General features: G+C 38.5%; 1 pseudogene; it reads left to right on the top strand.

Annotated features, from left to right (window-relative positions):
* The first annotated feature begins 16210 nt into the window (after window positions 1-16210).
* LOC122099872 lies at window positions 16211-16323 on the top strand (annotated as a pseudogene).
* Window positions 16324-22182: the final 5859 nt, after the last annotated feature.

Raw genomic sequence — 22182 nt, 5'->3', positions numbered from 1 at the left:
GCCAGGCACCAGTAGCTCATTGTTTGTAATCATAGGTATTTAGGAAGCTGAGATCTGAGGATCACAGTACAAAGCCAGAATGAGCAAGACAGTGGAAAACTCATGATAAAAATGGCATTTAAAAGATAACCCAAAGGCTTGGAATGTGGCTTAGAGGTAGTGTGCTTGCCTAACATTTATGAAGGCTTGAGTTTGATTCCACAGTGCCACTTAAACAGAAAAAGCTGGAAGTAATGCAGTGGCTTAAGTGGTAGAGTGCTGGCTAGCCTTGAGCAAAAGACATCCAGGAACGGTGCCCAAGCCCTGAGGTTAAGCCCCAGGACTGGAAAAGCAAGCATAAAAGTAGCTCCTCCCATTGTTTTTTATGTAGTGTTCCAACTCCATGGTTCACATTATCTCTACAGCAAAACCAATACAACAAACTGCAATTTACAGTGCTTAGCAGCCCTATATGTTCAGTAGCCATCATATTGTACACCAGATGTACAGAGGTAAGGAAGAAATGTAAAGAAAGAAGGTCACTATAATAACCTATCTTGAGACTACACAATAATCTAGTTTCTATAGTGTCCTTTGACTAGATATGTGGCTAAAAGAATCAGGGAAATGTTAGGTTTTGACCTTGCTCCCTGTAAAATGAGGGCAACCATACCTGTCCATCACTAAATCTAAAAAGGAGTGTTCCAAGAGCATAAGCCTTGCTAACCTAGGCTCCTGCTGAACAGGAATATGGAGTTCCCCATCAACAATGCCTGGACTCAAAGAGAGAACTTAACAAATGGGATTGTGCCAAACTAAGAAGTTTCTGCATGGAAAAGGACATCATTAGCAAGCTAAAAAAGAGCCTAAGGAAGGAGAGATCTTTACCAGCTATACATCACAATATACAAAGAGCTCAATAAATTATACTAACAAAGAATTAACAACCCAATTAACAAATGGGCAAGCAAGCTAAGTAGAGACTTCTCAGAAAACATAAAATTGGCCAGTAATCATATAAAGAAATGTTTAGCCTCTCTGGCCATAAAGGAAATGCAAATCAAAACACTTGAGATTCCATCTCACTTTAGAATGATCATTACCAACAATACATGCAACAAAAATACAATAGATGTTGTCACAGATGTGCAGGCAAAGGAACATAAAACAGGGCTGGTGGGAATGTGAACTTGTTGAACCACACTAAAAAACAAACAAACTAGGACTACCCTGTGGTCCAGAATACCAGTGTTGGGCATTTACCCAAAGGACTACAAATCAGGATAAAGGAAGGCAACCCATATAACAGTTCATTGTCAAGATATAGATATAGCACAAATGCTTTCAATAAATGAATGGATCAAGAAAATATGGTATATATACACAGAGGACTTTTACTCTTCGATTAGATTTTTACATCATTTGTAAAGTAGTGGATAGACCTGGAAAATTTTTTGTGAAGTCAGGATGCATGTTTTCTCTCACATGTGGAAGATAGGTCCACTTTTTAAATATACAAGTAAACACATAAAGGTTTTGTGCACATATACATAAACCTATTGCACAAAGTACAGTATATGTAAGGAAGACTTTAAATGTAATTAGTTGGAAAAACTAACAGTACAATAAAATGAGTATGAAGAAACTGAAAATTCAAAAGTGGGGAGCAGGTGAATGAAGTCATATTTTTCAATGTATATCCAATGAAACTAGGAAAATTGAAGGGAAAGAATTGAGTTTCAGGGATGGGGGAGATGATGAGAAAAGTGTCATTGATCAGGATTCAATGTACTTACAAATAAATATGTAATTACTATAATAATGCCTGAGCTTCCCACTTATGATTTCCATATTCACACTTCTGGGAAGCCATCCTCCTTCCAAACCACCAGGAACCACCTCATCTTACTTAGAAAGGGTACCACTTTACAGTCTCTGTGAACCAAGGAATTGTAAGCAGATCAAATTAATGCTGTCCTCATATCCCAAGCCATCAATATAAGGCCAGACACCATGAAACAATTACAAGAAGTGGCAGGGGAAACACCATGGCTCCTAGAACACAGGTCCAAACTTTCTAAGTAAAGATCCAGAATTACAACAAATCAAAGAAAGACTAGATAAATAGCATTGGATGAAACTCAAACGTTTCTGCCTGGTAAAGGACATAACAAGCTAAATAGAAAACCCACTGAATGGGAGAAGAATTTTATGAGCTTGCATCAGACAAGGACCTAATAGAAAAAATATACATAGAGCACAAAAAATTAGCCCCCAAGAAACCCTCAAATAACACCCCAATTACACCCCATTACTAAATGAAGTAATGCCCTAAAGAGAGACTTCTCAGAAGAAGTAAGAATGGCCAATTGATACATGAAGAAATGTTCAACAAATCTGAACATATAAGTAATGTAAACCAAAACAACACTGTAATTCCACCTCAGCCCAGTAAGGAAGGCCAATAAAAATGTTTTTTAAAGTGATTAGCAACAAATGATGTCATGGGTGTGGCCAAAGGGAGCTCTATCACTGTTAGTGAGAATATAAATTGTTCAACCAGTCTGGAGGCTGAGATGTGAATATTGTGGTTTGAAGCCAACTTGGGCAGAAAAGTCCGTGTGTTTCTTATATCCAATTGGCCACCAAAAAGCCAAAGTAGAGCTATGATGCAAATGGGTAAAGTGGCATCTTTCATTACAAAATCTCAGGGACATTACACATATCTTGTGTTCAAGCTCCAGGATTGGCAGTGTGTATGTGGGGGGGGGGGGTATGTGTGTGTGTGAAAGAGTGTGTGCTCGCGCATGCACACATGTGTACACCCACCCTAGTGATTTCCTAACTGAATCACATATTTTTGTCTATTTAAATTATTAATAGAACAAGGTTTATATGTCCTGTGGGGTATTTTCGTGTCTCTGTGTATGTATGTGTCTATCTGGTGTAGGTGTGTGTGTCGGTGTATGCATCTGTTTGTGCATTTACTTTTTATCTTGCTCATTCTCCAGCTGGGTTAACAATATTGGCAGACTTGAAAGGTGGACACTACTGTTTAATGTTAAGACAATTTTCCAAGATTCTTTTTCAACAAGTTACATTTGAATTGGCCACTGAAGGACAGAGTGTGTGGGGAAAGAGAGGGGGATAGAAAGTGGACTTGTAAATCTAAGACTACAGCAGCCATATTCCAGAACAAGTCTGTAGAACTAGGTGTAAACTAGATCCAGTGTTGTATCTTCTGTCAGCTATCTGTAAGAAAGCCCCCATTTGGCCACAGTTGTGGATTGTAGGAAAAAAGACAGTTCTGTAAAAAAAAAAAAAAAATTCAAATGTTCTGAGACATTTACACAAGTTCTGGACATCACTTCCACTTGAGCTGCTACTGTTGTGCAGGCCCAGTATTTGATCTGAAGCAAAACTTGCCATTACAAAAGTTAAGCCCCAATGTCTAGTAATCTCTGAAAAGCCTGTGTAACTCCTTAGTCCTCATAGCTGATACTGTGACCTATTGGGAAAGACAGAGAGTGGACTTCCAGCTATTGAAGATTTCTTCCTTGGTGAATTAGGAGCTATCACCTTCAGTCATGTGGTTCCAGCACAGACTTGGCTCAGGGCTGTGAACCTGAGTGTAGAAGTTTCAATCTCTATAGTGTGAAAGGAAATTTGGCCTTGTTCTAAGCTAGCAGTTTGGTGGACCTCTGGTAGCTGTGGACAATAAGTCTCCTTTTGTGAACATTTACTTTAGATATAGGAATTCATAACTAACTAGTAGCAGTGGTCACCCCAGGTTGGAACAAGAGAACCACAGTAGAGGGACAGGGGTAAAGCTCACACTATCTGCCATTTTGTGCTTCTTGAATTGACAGGTTCTGCATGCATTTTAGTAATTCAAGAATAAAAATTAACATTACATATAGATTTTTTTAATTGCCTCTTTGTTTTTCAATCTACAAAATTATTTTTCTAAGGGAGCATTGTGAGAATCAAGGAGTCAAAAAACCCCACTATTAACCAAATGTGAGACCTACAGTGAGTCTTTGTCCTTTTGACCTCAGTTAATGTATCTTCTAAATATCTTCCTGCTGTCCTCTGGAAATTCTATGAGCTAACCTTATGTGTCAGATGAACGTGTGGCCAAAAGGACAAAACTGTCCTTCCTGTGCCAAAGATTAGGTGGGGTTGGGGTGAGGCCAGGCCAGGCCAACCCATGGGGGACAGTGCTAGGATAGCAAAACCTGTGTCCCTCCAGATCAGGCCAGTAGCCAACAATGGCATGTGATCCACATCATCTTGTCTCCAACTTGTTGGTCAAACTCCTGTGAGTCCCTGCTCCAAAGTGCTGGCTGTAGGATCTGGTCCCTGAGAAGCATTCATTGAACTTCTCTACAGTTCATGGTCCACTTTACATAATGAAGACTGCTGCCAAGTATGTGTGTGTGTATGTATACAGAATGTTATACTTAACACTATGTCATGATATTCTTATGAGAATTTTTTTGCTTAATCCATGTAAAAAAAAACTAGTGCCAAAATACACAAAAAGTGTCAGCTAATATTCCCAGGCATGGGTTAGTATTAGCACTAGCATTAGTATAAATCAGAGCACATAGAAGGACCCATCTGATCTAACAGTTGAGAATTCAGGTATCATTTCCTCCTCTGCTGCATTTCAGGCAGTGAAAGACAAATCTTTTCAGTAGACTTGGGGAAGAAGGAGTAAATACCTGTGAGAACCAAAAGAAGCCCCATGCTGGCATATGAGTACTGTCACACACATACACACACACACACACACACACACACACACACACACACACACACACTTGTGGGTCCATCAGTATTCTCAAGCATCTCCCCTGATCTGTGAACTCTATACAGCAAAGGCTAGAATTGAGTGGAAACAGGATTAGAGCAGCTTGTCCACACTTCACCAGCTGTTTGAATGGTCTTCCACTGCCCAGTAATAGATAGATGTTATCTTAGATGCTCTGCTCTGAGCTGGAGGGACAGTATCTTCCCTTGGGAAGACAGTGAAGGGATTAGACAATCTACATAGGTAATATGAGCAGTCCTGCATCATAAAAATACTTCCTTTAAATGCTAGTTTATTAGAAAGCTTTGAGCACGCTTGTCCAGTACTGACATATATTCATGTCGTCTCCCTATTTTGTTTAAATAAAAATCTGTATTTATGAACTCTCATTTCTCCTTGCCCCTTCTGGTATATTCGTGTAGTATCTAATGCCTCACTTTAAAGCTTCATTCCCCCCTCTCTCTGGTGAACTTTGGTGAGAGTTATCAAGTAATTTTCTTATTTAATGCAACCAAGACAAAGCTGATGAAAACAATGTTACCTTCAGGTTAGCAAAAATATCTGCTCTGATAAAGGAAGATGATGGTCTTACAACCATCATACCAAAGGTCCTTCTGGAGATAGGAGATTGCATTTCCTCTGCCTTCCTAGCTTCCAGGGTAACCTCTGGCCTCCCAGTAAAGGAATTCCTTTCCAAGAAAAAAAGCATGCCACCAAATTGCAGAAGGCCAGCGTATCCACATTATTTCTGCTTAAGAACACTTCTCCTACCATATACTGCTGATTCACACCCATAACCCTAGCTATTCAGGAGTTTGAGAGCAGAAGATCTCCGTTCAAAGCTTGCTGGGGCAAGAACAGTCCACAAAACTTTTTATCACATTCACCACAAAAAGCCAGTAGGAGAGTTGTGGGCCAAGTGGTACAGTACTACCCTTGAACAAAAGCGCTCAAGGACAGTGCCCAGTCCTGGAGTTCAAGCCTAGTACTGGCACACAGACACACAGACACATAGACACACAGACACAGACATTCAGACACACACACACACACACACACACACACACACACACACACACACACACGAAAAGCTAGAAGTGAGCTGTGGCTCAGTAGTATAAGATTAGTCTTTTTTTGTACATTTTTATTGTAAAAATGCTGGACAGAGGGGTTACAGTTACATGAGCAAGGTACTGAGTACATTTCCTGTTGATCATTGTTACATCCTCCTTTGTTTTCTCCCTACCATACCTTCCCTCCCACCTCCACAAAATACCCTTCCCATCCCACCCCCACCAAAGTTGTAAAGTTCATTTTCAACTTAGTGTTTTGTACATCTTATTGTTACATTGGGTCAACTGTATCCCCAAAAAACAAAGTTCAGTCTTATGTGAAAATTTTCACTAAGGTAAAATGTTAATGCCCAGAGTTCAAACCCAAATACCAAAATACATTTTTTTAATAAGCTTTTCAAACATAACTGGTTCTCTTCCTTTTATGGTACTGAGGTTTGAACTCAGGGCCTCATGTTTTCCAGATACACACTGTAGTATTGAGCCACAGTTGTGTAATTTTTGCTGTTTTTGAGACAGGGTCTGATTACCTGCTCAGGTGTGCAACTGGATTTCAGTCCTCCCACTTTCCTCTCCCATCACTGCTGGGATGAGAGGTGAACACCCCTGTGCACAGCTTTTTCTGTTCAGATGAGGTCTCACAAAATTCTGCCTGGGTTGACCTGAAAACACAACTTTTGCAGTCTCAGCATCCCCAAAAGCTAAGCTTATAGGTTCTCATCACTATGCTCGGCTTATTGAAGCCCTAGATTCAATCACCAATACAAAAATTGAAAATGAAAATAAATTTAAATGGAAAGGCAGTATGGTAAGAGCAGGGAAAAGGGATGGAGCAAAGATCTTGGGCAGCTCCTGAAGTCCAATCTGATGGCTTTATTTACCAACATTGGAGAATAAAATGAAACTATGTAACAAGACAGCCCTGTCTGTTTTTCCTTAGCAACAAGACAGCCCTGCCTGTCTTTTCTCATTTATGCCAGAGCCAAAGGGCTCAGTAGACCATGACTAAGGGAGGAAGTTAGAGCTGTGTAAGATGAAAAAGACAAGCCCCGGACATGTCTGGAAATCAAGAAAGCCTCTGGAGCCTTAGAACTCTTAGTTCTTTCAGAGACTACTATTCCAAAAAAAAAAAAAAACAAATGTCCAGAGAGAAAGGCAAGATGTGCTCTGAGGTGTGTAGATTCCCTTACTCAAAGAACACACAGACCTCCCAATGGCACAATCCTCCCTGCCAACTATAGTTCTTCACAGTGAGTGTCAGGGGGTAAACACATTGCCCTTTTCTACCCGCCAGACACCAGCCCACATCCTGAGAGCACCAGGACAGCAGGGAGGGAGGGCTCAGCCCTATAACAGCCCAAGGATGAAGCTCAGAGGACCACACCTAATCACATAATGTTCTCAGACCTCATAAAGTTCTAACTGCTGCCAGAAGGTGTCCTCAGCCCTTCAAAAAGATCAAGCTGTAATACCCAGCTTTACAGCCTGTCCCGACCCACAGGACTTCAACGAGGGCAATGAATCTAGGCGAGAAGGAATGAAGGGACAAGAGACACGAAGAATGACAGCAAGACAAGGATTCTGATCAAGCTGCAAATTTTTATTTTTCACACAAGGGTATTTATATGCTTAGAATAAGGAAGTTTTTTCATTGGCCTTAGCAGCTGCAGGATGTTTGCTTAGGGCAGTGTGAAAAGGTGGTCCTTAGCAGTTACCTGGTGTTTATTTGGGGCAGTTTCTGTAAACAGCCTCAAGATGTTCCAGTGAGATAGTCAAGCCTATCATGCAGAGACACTCCCTTTAGAGCTCCTGACCACAGCCCAAACTCCCCACCTAGTATTAGTCCTGCTGAATGACATGCAAGCCAAGTAGAGCTCTCTGATAATTTTTCTAAAATTATCAGGCTCCATACCAGTGTCCACTCATTTGTCCTCTGGTGACAAAGCCTCAGGGTCCTTCAAGACAGAAGCAGCCATGACCTCAACTCCACCTTCTGTGGGCAGTTCAGCAATCCTTACTCTTTTGTTCCCTCAGGGGTTTGTTTCATTTGGGGATAATCTCACAAACACTGTCTCCTAATATCACTGTCCCCTAGGGGCGACTCCCTACCCAAGCAAACAGCCAAACAAGCTGGAGGTGTTCTCTTTGGGAAAGACACACCAGCCTTCCCATGAGCCCATTTTGAGGAGCTCCCCTTTCCCCAGAAGCCTTGGAAGGGGCATCTGCTCCCTCCAGCAGCAGGCCTGCCATTCCTCCCAGACCCAAATTGACCACAGCATCCTCTAGTGAGCTGAACACTCATTTCCAAGTTGGGAAAGCTGCTGTCCCCAAGTTCTTTGTCTGAGTAGATGCTAGGCAGCTTCTTGTGCCTTCAGGTGCCTCAAGTTGCAGACTCTGCAAAGCTATCCAGCAAGGTTTCACCTTCCAGCATGTCTAGTGTACAGCTAGCCAATCCTGGTGTCTGCTTGAGCTCTGGCTTCCCTGGACATGCAGTGTTAGGGAACCTGCAGCTCCTCCTGCCTGTGCCAGCATTGAATTGCCCACCAAGAGTGCCAAGTACTCCTGGTCTGTCTACTTTGGTCTTTGGGATTTTGCCCCTCACCAGCATGGGACTCTCTGGTGCATCCAGTTTTAGGGGGATATTTCTGGGTAGCAAGAAAGTCTAACTTTTCATTAGGAAGCTGGCAGTCTACTAATACAGGCTCATCACCTGTCCCCCTGCCAAACTGGACAGCCCTGTTCCTCCAAGGTCCATTGCCCACCCTGTGTTTAGGGGCCCCTTGAGCTCAGCTTCTACTTCCTGAACATGCCCATGTATTCTGAAAAGAGCCCAGAGAAGCCTTTGACATATGTTGTTCCCCAGAAGTCAGGCCACAGTGAGGCTTCTGCAGTGCACAGCCTTGCTCCTAGCACAGTCGCCAACAGGGCAATGTCCCCAGGATCCAATGCAGACCTCTGACTTGGGTAAAAAAGAGGCTGTGCTTGAGTCGCCCACAGTCAGCAGTCAGCAGTCCTGGCACATTGGCATCTACTAAGTCCACCCCAGTAGCTATGGGGGCTTTGACATAAAGAAAGAGGCAAGCACACCTGTGTAGGCTGACTTTGGAGCAGCTCCTCTTCCAGGTGCAGGCGTGGTGGCCTTTGAAGCACAACATGACAGTGCACACACTAGAAGATCACAGCACACACTAGAAGAACTTGGTAAGCCATGGTCCTGTGCTCAGAGACCTGACAGGCAGGAAATCAGAGAGAGAGAGAAAGAGAGAGAGAGGCTAGCTCTGATTTGTACCAGTTTAAATATCCTTGCCGAGAAAATTTTCACCAAGAAATAAAATGGAAAACTTCTAACTCTAACTCTGATGGAGTAGCTGGGATCAATCTAGACTTCCTACCATAAACAATCACAAAAGAGGATGTCATGTGAAAAAAATATGTATATAAATGTATATATAATATAAATATGTAGGCATATATATGTGTATTCACATATGCAATGTGAATATGTATTGTATGTATAATGTGTGTGTGTGTGTGTGTGTGTGTGTATATATATATATATATAAAACATACAGGGAGAAAAAAATACATAGTATTTGAAGGAATAATGACCAAAACCTTCCCAAATTTGATTGAAAGCATGAACCCTTCTATGCAGGAATCTAGCAGCTTAAAGAAGTCAATTAACATAATTATACAGGTCCACACTAAGACACATTCTAATTAAACAGTCAAAGACAGAAAATCTCCCAAAGCACAGAGACACAACTCATCACACACAAGTGATCTTCAATGATATTATGACAAATTTCTCATCAGACACTAGATTAACTATTAGACAGCAAGGGCAACAAATTTAAGGTGCTAAAGGACGTATCTAATACCAACCTTTCTAACAAATATATATACTTCCTCCAAATGTGAGAGATGAGCTAAGTACCTAACGATGGCTCAGGCATATAATCCTAACTACTCAGGAAGGTGAATTGTGAGGATTGTGGCTCAGATATTCTGGACCTTGTCCCCTCAGGAGCAAGTTGTAGGACAGCTGTCCTTGAGAAGGCAGAGGCCTTTTTGTCATTTCATTGTTGGAACAAGATATAGGATAAGGTGGCATCAAGAATGGAGGCTATTGGTTAGTGTCTCCACAGAAGCAAATTATGAGATTCAGGAGTCTTCTATAAGGTCAGAGGACTTTGAGTACTGTCCTAGTGGTTTCAGGAATGGCATAATAGTGACCAGAGCAACCTCAAGCCCACATGGAGTCCTTAACCACAGTCTTTGAAGCCTATGAGCTACAGTAGCAATGCTGGCAAGCTATGATTGGTCCACTTTTTCTCTGACCTCACTGGCCCAGACTCTGATTGGTCCATTTCCTCTATGATGTCACTATGCCGGGCTGTGATAGCTCCATTTTGAGAGATCATGCAGGATATATAGGAAGCCACTATACTCCAACCTATGTCAGTTAACACCTTTAGGAGCTCTTGATTGGTGACCCGCTGGACTGTCTCAAAGCTAAATTCATGATTTTTTTTTGGCTGGGGGGTGAGTTGTTATTTGGATTTTAGTATTTATTTTTACTTTTTCTGGGTTTTTTCATTATTTTATTTAGTTAATTTTAGGTAGACTTGCTGCCTGCCACCATAGCAGAAGCATGGAAGAATACAAAGAATCATCCTCCAGATCTTTGAAGGAGGAGATCATCAAACAATACCAGATGAAAGAGCTCATTGACTATGGTACTAATGGACAAGTGAAGCTGGCCCATCCTCACCTCACACACATGGAAGTGGCAGCTTAGAACTGCTTTACCTCAGAAATGTGGCATCAAAAGTGTGCCCTGTGGTCAGCCAAGCAGCTGGTATCTGACTGATTCATCTATGGCTCTTAAAATCCTGCAGCTCAATCTGTGCTCTGTGCTCAGAGTTCAGTAAGCGTGCTTAAATCCATAGCTACGTGCTCCCAGAGAGCAGACTTTCCTCTTTCTATTAGCAGTAGGAACACAAGTACAGACAGGTTCTTTATAATGAAGCAGCCACACATAGCTGTTGGTTTCATAACCACTTGCTGAGGCGAGTTTCCTAAGGGAACCAAGGCAATATGCAAATAAGGTGTTTTCACCTGGAAGCTCATAAGCCTCCATTCCAAAAAGGGAGCTGCTTATAATAAATTCTGTCTGGGAATGGACTGTGTAGGAGTTAGAATAATCTTTTTCTCTGAAAATGATGGAATTAAGGGAAAGGATTGACTAAGCATAATCATCTTCCAAAAAGCTATATAACTAAAGTATATCCTGTTACTAAAATCGTTCTAGGGACTTGAGGAATAGTTTAACTCATAAAGCACAAGCTGAGTAAGAATTTTCTAACAATTTCTGGCCTGGGTGTCCTGGTTTAGTGGATTGCTCTGATATTGTTAACCCCTTTCAAAATAACCAGCTGAGCTTCAAAAGAGCCAATAGAGCAAGATTGTGAACACAACTTGTGATCAATACCAGAAGTAGTAACTCATTAGGGGTATAATCTGGGCAGACTTCCTACTCATACTGGTTGCTTTCTGTCAATAACATGCTTTTTAACAGAACTAAACATTGCCATGCTAAGTTCCTTTCAAATTGGTGGTCTTTCTTGGGATATTGGGTTACAGTAGGGGAGTATTCCCAACAATGTGGGGACTAGTCCAGGATCCATGTTATGCAAGGGGGATGTAGGGAGACCCTCAGGAGAAGACACATCCTGAGTTGTTGAGATAGCTCAAGGTTGGGTTAAACACCATCCGTTGTGGTAAAGGATGGAAAGTGTATCAGCAATTTCAGGAAAGGGTCCAAGGAAGCACCTCAATAAAAAGTAATGTCATGCATCACCCATGAGAGGAAAAATTGGACTAGAGCATACTACCTGGTTGGTTGGGGATTTTTCTGGGCTGAGTGTGTCTTAGGCACAAAGAGAACTTGAGTCTTGATGTGTGTTTTCATCCTCTGGCCCAAGAATAAAACTGGGCCAGCTGGAGGAATCCATTGTTGAGAAATCTCCAGTAATGGGAGAGTTAAATATGAGAAGGGTGCACAAGAAACTTACAAAAGGGAGGATTACGTGCACCAAAAACTGAAATCACAACAGACCTGCTGAAATGGGGAATAAGAATTCTAGGCCTAAGGAACCCAAGAAAAATGATCTAAGGACCTGCTTCTGATAATCCATTGGGAGAATGTGGACAAAGGTCTGAGAACACTATTAAATAATGTATGATTTTCATTATGGAGCACCATAATGTGCACTTCTCCAAACAAAAACTTGTTATGAATATGTGCTTGCATGTGTGTGTTTTAAATCTTATATCCTGAAAGGGGAATTCAAAAAGTCCTACCCACTAAACTCCCTCAGCTGCCCACTTTAAGTCTGAAGCCTGGATTGATCCTCTAGCTGATCCAAGGAGGCAAGGCATTGAACCTTAGTTTAAGAAGCTGATTTTTATTTTTGAGCTCTAATTTTATTTTATTTTATTTTTTTTAATTTTAATTTTTATTTTTTGTGAACATACTGTACAGAGGGGTTACAATCATATGGGCAAGATAATGAGTACATTTCTTATCAAGCATTGCAGCCTCCTCCTTTGTTTACCCTTCACATCCCTTCCCAGCCTCCCCCTGCCCCCCCCAATCCCCCCCCCGCCCCCCTCACCAAATTTGTAAAGTTCGTTTTTGACATGACAACTTGTACTGCTCATAGTTGCATTGGGTCCACCTGTATCCTTAAACGAAGAGTTTTTCCCAATCTCCTCCACAAATTATACCGGCATCAAATATAGTGAAAGCAGGGGTTATACTGTGGTGGAGGGACATACAAAGTTACAAAGAAATAATCTTATAAATGAGTTAGAAACAAATGCATGAAAGAAAAAAACATTTAAATACATATCTAAGGGTTCATTTTCCTAACATTACCTTATCTGATCTTTCCTGTTTGACTCATACATATACTAGATATTGCAAATAAGGGAAACCATGGGACCTATGTTTCTTTGGGTTTGGCTTGCTTCACTTAATATAATTTTTTCCCAGCCTTTCCATTTCCTAACAAATGGGGAAATGTCATTCTTTCTGATAGAGGCATAGAATTCCATTGTGTATATATACCACATTTTCTTGATCCATTTATCTACTGAGGGGCATCAGGGTTGGTTCCATATCTTAGCTATGGTAAATAATGCTGCAATAAACATAGCTGTGCTGGAAGCTTTAGTGTGGTCTTGTTTGTAAACATTTGGGTAAATGCCCAAAAGTGGGATTGCTTGGTCATAGGGGAGCTCTATGTGGAGTCTTTTGAGGAACCTCCATATTACTTTCCAAAGTGGTTGAACAAGTTTACACTCCCACCAACAATGAAGTAAGGTTCCCTTCTGTCCACATCCCCTCAAGCATCTGTTGTTGTTAGAGTTCTTGATTATAGCCATTCTAACTGGGGTGAGGTGGTATTTCAATGTTGTTTTGATTTGCATTTCTTTTATGGCTAGGGAGGTTGAGCATTTCTTCATGTGTCTATTGGCCATACTTCTTTCTTCTTCAGAGAAGTTTCTCTTCAAGTTTTTAGCCCACTTATTTATTGGGCAGTTGTTTCTTTGAGGATTTGTTGTTGGGGGATTTAATTTTTTGAGTTCCAAGTATATTTTAGATATGAGACCCTTGTCCATTGTATGGCTAGTGAAGATCTTCTCCCAATCCGTAGGTTTTCTATTGATCTGGATAGTTATGTCCTTTGCCATGCAGAAGCTCTGCAACTTCATGCAATCCCATTTGTCCAACCTTTCTTTGATTTGTTGTGTTTCCGGGTCTCTATTAAGAAAATTTCGGCCTGAGCCAAGGAGGCCTAGGGTTTCTCCTATTCCATCCCGTAAGGTTTTCAGAGTGTTTGCTTTGACTCCGAGGTCTTTGATCCATTTGGAGTTGATTCTGGTGCAGTGTGATATATAAGGATCTAGTTTTAGTCTTCTACAAGTAGTTAATGAATTTTGCCAGCACCATTTACTGAAGAGGCTGTCTTTCTTCCATTCTATTATTTTAGCTTCCTTATCAAAGATTAGTTGGCTATAGGTCTGTAGGTTCATTTCTGGGTTTTCAATTCTATTCCATTGGTCCTAAGGTCTGTTCTTATGCCAGTACCAAGCTGTTTTGATTACTATGGCTTTATAGTAGAGTTTGAAATTTGGTATTGATATTCCACCAGCAGTGTTCTTTCCATTGAGGAGCGTTTTTGCTATTCGGGGTCTTTTATTGTTCCACATGAATTTTTGGATTGCCTCTTCTTTTTCCTTGAAGAATGAGGTTGGAATTTTGATAGGAATTGCATTGAATTTGTAGATAGCCTTGGGAAGTATTGCCATTTTCACGATATTGATCTTTCCAATCCAGGAGCATGGGAGGTTTTGCCATTTTCTAAGTTCTGTTTTGATTTCCTTTTTCAAGATTTTAAAGTTTTCATCATAGAGGTCCTTCACTTCTTTGGTTAAATTAATTCCTAGGTATTTTATTTTTTGAGGGGCTTTTGCAAATGGACTTTCCTAAATTCAGCCACACTTTTCTCATTGTTGGCATACAGAAAAGCCATTGATTTTGGGGGGTTAATTTTATATCGTGCTACTTTGCCAAAGTTTTGAATCAGCTTGAGTAATTTGGGAGTGGAGTCTATGGGATTCTTTAAATACAAGATCATGTCATGTGCAAAGAGGGAGAGTTTTATTTCTTCTTTCCCTATTTGGATCCCCTTTATATTTACATCTTGTCTTATTGTTGAGCTCTAATTTTAATGTTCACTTGGTAAACTAAATCCTCTATATCCCTGTCTCTGAGTAAATACGCATCAACATGAAATATAAAGTGATTTTGATAAAAAATAAAAATAACTCAGAAGAAATTATAAATGCAAAAACAATCTTCACAGAAGCAAACTCCCAGAGATATTTCATGACTTTGACAAGGATAAAGTGGGTAAAGTTAGTATTAATTTAGAAGTATGGCAATGCACAAAAACATCAAAAATACTCATATATTTCATTATATAATCCAAAGCAGAAAGCAAATGTTTTTTAGATGATTTTTTAAAACCCAGTCTTTCAGGTACTGGGAAGGTGGCTCAATGGTAGAGTGCCTGCCTTGCATGCATGAGGCCTTGGGTTTGATTTCTCAGCATCATATTAGCAGAAAAAGATGGAAGTGGTGCTGTGGCTCAAGTGGTATCACTAGCCTTGAGCTGAGGGACAGCACCAGGCCCCAGAGTTCCAGCCCCATGACCAACAAAATAAAAATAAAAAACAAAACAAAACACAGTCTCTCACTTTTGTGACCTCAACTCTGTAATAACTCTGCTTCAGCCTAGGGCTAATATTTTAGGTGTGGACATTTATCAACACTCCTGAATCAGACTCTACTTAATCATTTTTTAAATACATATTTTGTTCTTAATTTTCCTCTTTATAAATTCACATGCACCTATAAAAACGGTGTGGCCATCCCAGTAACCTTCTCAAAGTACCTCCTAATGACAGCTTACAAAAAGTTCTATTATATTACAACAAGGAAAACAATGCTACAAATAAAGAAAACCAATAATTAAATATTAACGAATAATAAAATAAAAAACAAAACAATTACCAGTGTTTTCAGTATTTGAAGTGTACTACAAATTAGATTTTATTATTGTCATATTTCTTTACATTTAACACTGGCTAAGATTATGATGTTCAACAAGAATTTTATAGGCTATGAGTAGTGTTTAAAGTCACCCACTAAGATTACCATTTATAGTTCATCTCATAATTTGTATATGGCTTAAGGCCTACAGTTTTAACAGAAACTGTGTAGTTAACATAGTCAACTCTATTCTGCTCCATTACACAAAGACTTTGCAACTTCTCATTAGTAAAGTTTCTATAAACTCTGAAATGTACATACTTAGTAGTATTTATCTGCTACCATAAATCTTAAATACTTTATAGAAAAGTATTATGACCTGTCATACAGTCCCAGTTTTGGCATATATAAGCAAATATCCAAAAGTAAATATATTTAAAACATTAAAACTTTTAACAAACCTTAACACTTGCTGCAGTGTTCATTATGACAGGTCCCTTGTATAGAATAATTGATTTCCTCCTCCTACACATCTCTTGAACAACAAATATCTGGATTTATTTTGTTTTTGACATGTAAATCTTGACTTTATTCTTAAATGTGTACTTATGTAAGAAGTACATGGTTCTCAAATTTCACAACAACTCTTTTAAACTTACTTTTTGTTGATTTGTCTAGTTTAAAAAATCAACTACAATTTATATATAAAAATGTTCTGTGCTTAATTCAGCATCATATACACTAACATTGGAATGATACAGAGAAGATTAGCATGGCCCCTGCCCAAAGATGACAGGCAAATTCCTGAAGAATTCCATTGCCCAATTTGTTAGGAAATGGAAAGACTTGGAAAAAAAATTATTAAGTGAAGTAAGCCAAGTCTAAAGAAACATAGGTCCCATGGTTTCTCTAATTTTCAATAACTAATATATGTCTGGGATAAGCAGAAAAGGTCAAAAGTTATGTGTATATGACCAGATAAGATTATGTTAAGGGCCGGGCGCTGGTGGCTCACGCCTGTAATCCTAGCTACTCAAGAGGCTGAGATCTGAGGATCGTGGTTCAAAGCCAGCCCCGGCAGGAGAGACCATGAGACTCCTATCTAAAATAAACCACCAGGAAACCGGAAGTGGCGCTGTAGCTCAAGTGGTAGAGCGCTAGCCTTGAGCTGAAGAGCTGAGGGACAGCACCCAGGCCCAGAGTTCAAGCCCCACGACCGACCAAAACAAACAAACAAAAAAGCTAAAAAAAAAAAAAAAAGATTATGTTAAGGGAAATGAACCCCAAGTTAGGGACACAAGTGGTTTTTTTTTTTTTTTTCTTGATATCGTTTCTCATGTACTTATAATGTGCAGTGTGTTGTTTTTGTTTTTGTTTCATTATATGTTCCTCCCCCATGCTATAACACCTGTTTTCACTGTATTTGAAGTTGGTGCGCCTATTTCTTGTATATATTTTCCTCTAATTTTCTGAGGGGAAGGAAAAAAAAATCCTTAAATAGGGATACAGGTTGACCCATTGTAACAATGAGATGCACAAGACACTATGTTGTAAAGTGAACTTTACAATTGAGGTGGGGAAAGGGAGGAGGTTAATGGACTTGCGGAGGTGGGAGGGAAGGGATGGTAGGGAAACAATAAAGGAGGAGGTAACAATACTTGTTAGGAAATGTACTCATTACCTTGCACATGTAAGTGTTACCCCTCTGTACAGTATTTTTACAATAAGAAAGTAAAATTGTTCTGAGATGGAAGAGTTTATTTCCTTTATTTTACTCATATAATATCGTTAGCAAAGAAATTCATGAAAAACTCCGATATGAAGGTATTTTGAATAAATATGTGTGTGAACGCACGCATGTGCTCAAGCATTTGCATGTGTGTTGGTGTGCTCAGAGTTTGAAATCAGGGCTTCAAGGTCTTGCTAGGCCTTTTCTCTCTAGATTGGTGAGCTACTAAATGAGCTACATCTCCATTCTTGGCCCTTTGCAGGTTCATTAAAATTTTTGAAAAATAATCTCATGAATTTATTTTGCCCTGATTTGCTTCCAACTTTTATCCACAGATCTCAGGCTCCTGAGTAGATATCCCAAGTAGTTAAGATTATAGGTATGACAAACCAGCAAAGGCTTTCAGAATAACGTTAAAAGTAGAAGAAAATTTACTTCAGAGGGGCATGTTTTAGCATCTCTAATTTTAAAGCATTTTGGAGTTATTATTTATGATTTTTTATTTTTGGATACTTATAAGACAGTAGGTGATTATATTGAAAAGTTTTAGTACTTTTTAAAAAGGATACTGTAATTGTGGGACAGAAGATATTTGCCTCTCTTTGGACCTCAATGTATAAGCTCAGTTCTGTGCATGATAACCCAATGTCACCAACACAATCTGTGCTGAAGGCAAATGTGACAGAAAACAATCACCATGGGCAATATTTAGTATGCTATTATTTCTTGGACAATATGAATATTGAATTGAGAGTGTCATAGAATGGAGAGATTTTATCTACCTTTTGTGTATTGCTGGAAGACTTTCGGAAACTTTGACTCATTTCCTTCCTCACTGTGTGTGTCTTTAGGCCATGCACTTACTGCCTTTAATTACAATTTTTCCAAACACTAAAATGGTAATAACATTAGCATTATAGCAAATGTTATATTAACAATTAAGGGAATAAAACTTGTGAAATACTTAACATAAACTTCTAGGAATGAGCTTTGAGTTTAGCCAGCAGTCTTTTTAAAATACTAAATAGAATGTGATAAGTAGTACAGAAACCATTACAGGTAGTGAGCAACCAGAAGTAATATCTATTGATCATGCTGCTTCCAAGGAAGCTAGGTGGATAACTTCTCATGCTGTAAATCAAACTGGTTATCTTATGTCTTGATAGTGTAAAAATGTGCAAAACTGATAAAACATAAAAGTATCTGAGCAGTATAATGTGTTTTACAACATTTAAGTTACATCGCAAAGATAAAGAAGACATAGAAAAATAAATTCTTTTTTTGTTGTCCTATCATAGGTCCTTGGAAGGATGAACTCTTTCCTCATTCTTATACAGGCATCATCGGATGAGAGGAACTGTAATTTTTTTTGTTTGCTTCCTTCCATTTATTCTTCAGTTTGAAATCTGAGCTACTTGAGACTGAAACAAACCAAGGGAAATTAGACAAACAGGCTTTGGAAAGAGCAATCAATGTAAAATAAATAAACTACAGCCTTGTAACAGTTCTAACTAAATTGAGTTATATAGTGTCAGTTGTTAACAGAAAATGATTTAAGCAATACCATGTTATTGAAAACTGAAAAATGTTAGGAGTTGTTGCATTTTTTTTCTTTTCTACTACCTCGAATTAATTATTGATCTGGTTTAGCGAGATTAAAGATGAGATTAACCAGAAACTGGATTAAAAATGGACAAAAGGTCTGAATATACATGTTCTCCATAAAGCCCTGAAAATTGCCTGTGGGTTTACAGAGTTATGTTTAATACAACATCTATGCTGCCTTAATGGATTTTGAGCAGAAGTTATTAGAGAAATATAACTCAAAATTTCTATGATACAACTTCATAACTATTATAACTCATCAAAAAATCAATGGAACCAGTTATGGTGATAAAGGCTTGTAATTCCAAGCATTTAGGAGGTTGGATTTAAGTCTAAGGCCAGTCTAGGGTACTGTAGATAGTTAAAACCTGCCCTTTATTACCTTTGAATAAAAGGTAATAATGTTGGTGCGAGTGTGGAGAAAAGGAAATTTTCTACACTATTGGTCAAAAAACAGATTAATATTCTCATTGTAGAAAGTAGTATGCAAGTTTCTAAAGAAATCCAAAGTTGAGATATCATCTGACCCACCAATCATGTGATTATTTCTCTCTGGGTAACTCATAAATATATCTGTAGTTCATTGTTATTCACATTATTCACAAGAGCAGCAAAGATATAAGTCAATGTACAGTGTTCAACTACAGAATAATAGAGCAACTGTGGTACATGCACAAATATCTTTTTCTGTTTCATCCTTAAAATAACAAGAGACTGCTCCCATTGGCCACAACTTACAATGACCTGAAAGATGTATTCGAAATGAAGAAAAGTGTTGTGTTCTGATCTTTGTAAACACACACACACACACACACACACACACACACACACACACACACACCCCAACCTCAAATATTAAGACAGAATTTTTTGTTTTAAAGTAAAGCAAAGTGGAACTTCTCAGGCATTTTGTTCACAATGTAGAAGATACTAGATATACAGTATGAGGTATATGGTTGAAATGTACAACATGAGGATACAGGGGACAACAATGGCCTTACATAGGAATGAAGCTAAGTAAGTAGGAGTTGTTCTTCCTAGTAGGGGTTGCTCTTTTAGTTGTTCTCCTTTCAGTAATGGATAAGATGAATGTAATTCTTTCAATATACCTGCCAGTTTACAGAAATGATAACAAACAATATAGCAATAATGTTGCACGCTCAACATAGAAAAACCTGTCAAATTAAAATACATGAGATTATCCTTGATGTAAACTAATCATTACAAATAAGGAAAACCATGGGAACTATGTTTCTTTAAGTCTGGCTTATTTCACTTAATATGATGTTTTCCAAGACCTTCCATTTCCTTACAAATGAGGTGGTATCTTTTTTTCTGATGGAAGCATAGTATGTGTGTGTATGTGTGTATGTGAGTGTGTGTGTGTCATTTTCTTGATCCATTCATCTACTGAGGGGCATCAGGGTTGATTCCATATCTTAGCTATGGTAAATATTACTGTGATAACCATAATTTTGCTGGTAGCTTTAGTGTGGCTTTGTTTGTGGTCATCTGGTTAAATGTCCAGAAGTGGGATTACTGGGTCTGAGGGAGCATTATTGTGTACATCAAGGATAATCTTAGTAGATGAGTAGAATAGCTCAATAGCTATGTACATATGACCGTACAAGGTGATTCTAAGTGAAATGAACTCCAAGACATGTTCTTTGTTGTTGTTGTTCTTAATGTACTACGTGATTTATTTTTATCCTTTTGTGTTTTCCCCACCTATGGTTTATCCCCTGTAGTCACTGTATTTGATTTTGATACCTGGGGTATTTTAAATATGTTGATCTGAACTGGGGAATGGGAAGGACAAAAACAAAATAGTGAGACAAAGGACAGAGGGAAAATCTATGCAACAGTGATATTCACAAAACAATAGGTTGGAAACGATCTTGCAAGGTGCGTTGGGAGGGAAGAGGGAGAAAAATGGGTGAAGGGGTAACAAGTTAGAAAACAAATTAATTCATTACCTTAATTATGTAACTATAACCCCTCTGTACATTACCTTGACAACAAAATTTAAATAAAAAATAAAATATAATATATGAGAGCAGCAATACAGTCGGTGGCACTAGGGGAAATTCTGAACTATACAAAAAAAGTAGAACAGCTGTGGAGAGCAGCAATTTGATTTTAATGTAGGAAGTAATAAACTAGCATATAGATTTTCAGCCTCATGTCAGTCACTAAAAAGGGAAAACAAAATGCATAATCAACAAACCAATAGAGATAAAATAGAAAACTAAACAATTGAGGTGAAGAGATGACATGGATCAAGAATAACAAATGACACAATTAGAAAACATTAACAAGATGGTAAGTTTAAAAAACATTACCCATAATTCTATTAAATGTTGTTTACATCACAATTTGTTAGAACTATAATTCAAATCACAGTTTAATAGTATATCATTTTAATAATAGTTTATTTGTTATTGATTACTTCATATTGAATGTTTAATATATAATTTTACTTTCTGCGGGTATAGAAAAGAAAAAAGTGAAACTAATTTTAATAAATTAATATAATAATTCAAAGTGTATCCTACACTCAGCACTCATCTTAACATGAAAAAATAAATTATTGCACATGACTCTTGGTATCAGGTGGAAGGGACCACACATTACAGGAGGGTATGACTCCTGTAATCTAGCTTAAATTGTGGAAATTTGAATTTTACATGCATGTTTAATTCCTCTCTAGGTGACATCTAAAACATATACAATCCTATACACGAGGAGTATTTCAGATGGTACTTAAAAGTCACATTCATTAATTAAATTTTTATTATTTTGTACCAAATAAATATTTAAAGAGAGACTGAATTTCTGAGTAGATGATGGTGTATATGTGCCAGATTATTCATATTGAGGCTTTTATATTTCTGACATTGTTTCTAGAGTCGGATTTAATTTTCCATAAGAGGTTAAGTGCACTATATTGGATATATGAAAGTAAACTGAATGTTTATTCCATTAATCCTTTGCCACTTGTCTAATCCTAATATAATTTATCCATGTGTTTGAAGTAATGAAAATAACAACAGATAAAAGCAAGATAAATCAATCTGTAGTAGACAACTATTTTCATCTTTATTTTCATAGTTGGTCCTCTTTTATACTACAGAATATTCTTGGGAAAATGTGCTCCAGGCTGGCCACAACTGCAGAATATTATGGTTTCATGTATCATAAGATAAGGAAGGAAGGGGACCTTCCTTCTAAAAGTCTGCTCCATGGGATGTGATCTGCTTCATGGTGCTGAATTGAAAATGAACAATGTTCACTGTCAACCTTGAAAAGCCATCTTGATAGACCATTTCTATAAGTGGTTACAGAGGATTATTGA

The sequence above is a fragment of the Dipodomys spectabilis genome, unplaced genomic scaffold, assembly GCF_019054845.1.
Source record: "Dipodomys spectabilis isolate Male_0828 unplaced genomic scaffold, ASM1905484v1 ptg000543l, whole genome shotgun sequence".
Lineage (NCBI taxonomy): Eukaryota > Metazoa > Chordata > Mammalia > Rodentia > Heteromyidae > Dipodomys > Dipodomys spectabilis.
The sequence above is the reverse complement of the archived record's forward strand: the minus strand, read 5'-3'. Positions and strand labels throughout refer to the sequence as shown.